The following is a 4,191-nucleotide window of genomic DNA, read 5'->3' as shown; positions in this document are numbered from 1 at the left end:
AGGGAGAGAGAGAGAAAAGAGAGAGGGAGAGAGAGAGAGGGAGAGAGAGAGAGAGAAAAGAGAGAGGGAGAGAGAGAGAGGTCAGAGTAAGAAACCTGAGAATGCTGTGACCAAAACGTCACCCGCACAAGCCCAGCACCCCGTGCCTGTGCAGCATGTGCTCACCAACAGCTGGCCGGGGCCAGGCACTGGTGCAGCCACTTGGAAGCATGTTTACCACACGCAAGGACCCGGGTTCAAGCCCCCAGCCCCCACCTGCAGGGGGAAAGCTTCATGATTTGTGAAGCAGGGCTGCAGGTGTCTCCCTCTCCATCTCCCCCTTCCTCTCTGTCTCTATTCAGATAAATAAATGAAATAAAAACAGACAGCTTCCCAGAAGAGTCAGTAATGATTCACTGCAGTAAACACTGCAGTGGTGACTCTGGGAACCAGGAGATGCTATTTAACCCAGCCAAAAAAACCTGGGAGGACTTCCTGGGAGAAGCAGCTGGAGCAGGAGGATGAGTGTCAGTAACCAAGGTGAGGGCAGCAGCAGGAGCCCAAGAGCCTGGACTCCCAGGTGTCCCCAGAACTGGAAGCCACTTGGAGCTGCCCCCCACCACCCACAGGGGTCCCGCCCAGCCCCCTCCCGAGAGCCCCAGTCGGGGAGCAGTCACGCCACCCCGTGTGGCTCTCATTACCTCAGCGACAAGCCCAGGACCGCTGCCGGCTGCCTCAGCCCCCAGCCCTCCAGCAAGCACCGCCAGCCCTCCGCACATCTGGATCACATCCGCCCTGTTTGGTTCCACTCGGCGCACTTCCTGCTCCACTCTCCAGCATCCCACCCCCAGCCCCGGCCCTCCCTGGGCCTCCAGCACGTCCTGCACAGTGGGGTCCCCGCCAGCTTCAAGGATGCCCCCCACCCTGCCAGTGTTCCTCCTGGCTGCGCCCCCCTGTCCGGGGTGCCCCGCGTGCTGGCAGTGCCCACCCACACCCCGGTCTTGCCGGATCTTTGGGGGACCGCCGTCTGTCCCATCCGTCCCCTCAGCGAGAGTCCTCCTCGCCTCCTGGGGTGGGCCTCCCACATCAGGTGCTGTGCTGGGTCCCCCCTTCCACCTGGCCCTCCCTGGAAGGTCGGGACCAGAGACGCTCACTTAGGGGGTGCGGCTCTCCTAGGAGAGGTCCTTACGACCCTGGCTGGGACACCAGGGAACGGCGGGGGTCAGTGCTTTGGGGCACAGAGAGAGTGTGGAGCAGGAAGAAGGAAGGCCTCCAGGAAGGACCCCCAGAGGGGAGGAGCTCCGGGTACCCAGGTGGACCGAGTGATCCGAAGGGAGGAGGACCTCAGCATTCAGGGTGAGCTGGGAGCAGAACTCTCTCAGGCCGCTCCTGACAAACTCGCCACAGCACCGGCAGTCAGAGACTCCAAGGAGAAGCAACCACTGTCAGTCTCCCTCTCTCTCTCCCTCTCTCTCTCTCTCTCTTTTATATTTCATATGAATATGTTTCATATATTCTACAGGACAGAGAGAAACCAAGAGAGAAGGGGGAGGGGGGGCAGGCGGTGGAGCACCTGATCTCAACCTGGTCTCAACACCCTACAGTACGCAAGGACCCGGGTTCAAGCCCCTCGTCCCCACCTGCAAGTGAGAAGCTTCATGAGTGGTGAAGCAGAGCTGCAGATGTCTCTCTGTCTCCATCAAATAATAAATAAATAAAATTAAATAACAGTTTTTAAAGAAAGAAAGGGAGAGAGAAAGAAAGTTGCCTGCAGACCTGCTTCACCACTTGTGAAGTGTTCCCGCTGCAGGTGGGAAGCGGGGCTCAAACCTGGGTCCTTGCAAGAGTCTTTGAGCTTAGTACTGTGTGTGCTTACCGGAGTGCACCGCTGCCCAGCCCGCTCCTGCCATTCTCATCACCGCCTGCCCCGCCTGACGGATGAGAACGCTGAGGCCAAGGCGACTGGTCCTCACCCACTGGCTGGGAACTGAAGAGCCGGGGCCAGGAGCTGGGCGCAGAGGCCTTCATGCTCCCTGCTGTTCAGAAGCTCTGCTCTCCTCTGGGAGCTGGGTGTGCGCCTGCCTGCCAAGAGGCCAGTGCCCAGACGCCTCTGCAAGCTGGGCACGCTGCCTGCAGGGGGCGGCCCTGCCTCTCCAGTCCTGGCTGGGTAGAGGCGGGGAAAGCAGCAGGTGGAATTAGCTTTTATGTTTTATTTATTTGTTTTTATTCCATCTCTTTCTTTACTGGGTAGAGATAGCCAGAAGTCAAGAGGGAAAAGGAAGATAGAAAGACAGACGCCTGCAGTCCTGTGTCACAGCTCGTGAAGTTTCTCCCCTGTAAGTGGAGACCGGGGGCTTGAACCTGGGCCCTTGAGCATTGCAATATGTGTGTTCAACCAGGTGCACCACCACCTGTCCCCTGGAATTAACTTTTTTTTTTTTTTACTGCTCAGTGCTAGTGCTGGGTGGTGGTGAGATCTTTGGTGCCTCAGGCATGAAAGACTTTTGCAGAACCATTATGCTATCTCCCCAGCCCGGAATTAACTTTTTTTTTAGTCTGGAGAGATAGCAGAAAGTCTATGCAGGGAGTCAGGCAGTAGCGCAGTGGGTTAAGCACACGTGGCACAAAGCATAAGACGTAAGGATCCCGGTTCGAGCCCCCCACTCCCCACCTGCAGGGGAGTCGCTTCGAAGATGGTGAAGCAGGTCTGCAGGTGTCTGTCTTTCTCTCCCTCTCTCTGTCTTCCCTCCTCTCCATTTCTGTCCTATTCAACAACAACAATAATAACTACAACAATAAAGCAACAAGGGCAACAAAAAGGAATAAATAAATATTTTTAAGTCTATGCAAATAGACTTTCCTTTTTTAATTTTTTTATTTATAAAATGGAAATGTTTACAAGACCATTGGATAAGAGGGGTACAATTCCACACAATGTTTCACTTCGGACTGTGTCCAGAGACATCAGGTGTGGAATGTCAACCGTTGAGCCCCATTACTCTGGTGAGACCTTTCCTAGCTCATAGGACTCCTGAATTCCATTTTGGGTGGTGCACTTCTTAAGAAAGCCTCAGAACCAGGGCCCATGAGATAGGGCAGATGTGCACACATGTCCATAAGTGAGGGGAAAACATACACCTTAAAGCACAAATGCACAGTAGTTTGCAGTGAGTCAATAAACGCAGCTAGCAAGTAGAAAGACACCTTAAAGCACCTAATCAGATAGTTTCTACTTAGACCTAGATACCCTCCTCACCTACCTCCTATTACACTTCCCTCAGTCGCTGCAAAGCTGACCTTGTCAGACAAAGTAAGGACTACAGAGCTGAACAAGGGCAAGAGACCAGCACACTTTAACGTTAACCTTTGGTCACTGCCAGGCCACCCCATCACCTGGGGCCCCAGTGAGGGAGTCCTGGGATTCCCACACAGACATGATGGGCCTAGACCTCTAACAGACCCCTCTCGCCACTGTCACTGGTCATCCCCATCAGTAACAACATAATGGAGCCCTTTGTGGGCCCCTATACGACCTGGCCTTCAATGTGGATCAACAATGGTAGGAAATGTTCCATCCTCCGAAGGGAGATTGAGCCAAAATACTCTACCACTCGAGGGAAATGGGTCCTGAAATTGGTGCAGCCCAGAATGTTCCCAGCCGTGACCTCAGAATGCGAGCTCAGACCTACAGGGATGCAGAGGTCACACAGGCTCCCGTGCTGAATATGGGCCCCAGATCACATCAATGGGGTTTGCAGTCAGCAATATTCATAAACGTTTCCCATATTTGGGAGCTACTCCCTTCCCTGATCCAGCTTTCTAGTCCTTTTTCCAACTATGACACCATCTCCCCAGACAATACCTTGGGTACCTGCATATTAGCTGTCAGACTCAGGCAAAAACTAGTAAAGTCATGGGCCCCTTGGAATATACCTGAAATAGACCTACTAGCTTTTTCCAAAATGGAGACCCCAAATCTTCATCTGCAATATTCTTACCTTTAGGTTCCTGATTAGTCAACAATTTGTTTGGCTTTATATCTTAACTCTTTTTTCAGCTACCAGGTTCCAGATATCATGACGTCAACCTGACTTCCCTGGGCAGACAACCCCACCATGTGTCCTGGATCCCTGCCTCCCCAGAGCCCCGCCCCACTAGGGAAAGTCTGGGAGTATGGATCCACCTGCCTACACCTGCCTACACCTGTGTTCA

The sequence above is a fragment of the Erinaceus europaeus genome, chromosome 13 (genome assembly GCF_950295315.1).
Source record: "Erinaceus europaeus chromosome 13, mEriEur2.1, whole genome shotgun sequence".
Taxonomy (NCBI): domain Eukaryota; kingdom Metazoa; phylum Chordata; class Mammalia; order Eulipotyphla; family Erinaceidae; genus Erinaceus; species Erinaceus europaeus.
The sequence above is the reverse complement of the archived record's forward strand: the minus strand, read 5'-3'. Positions refer to the sequence as shown.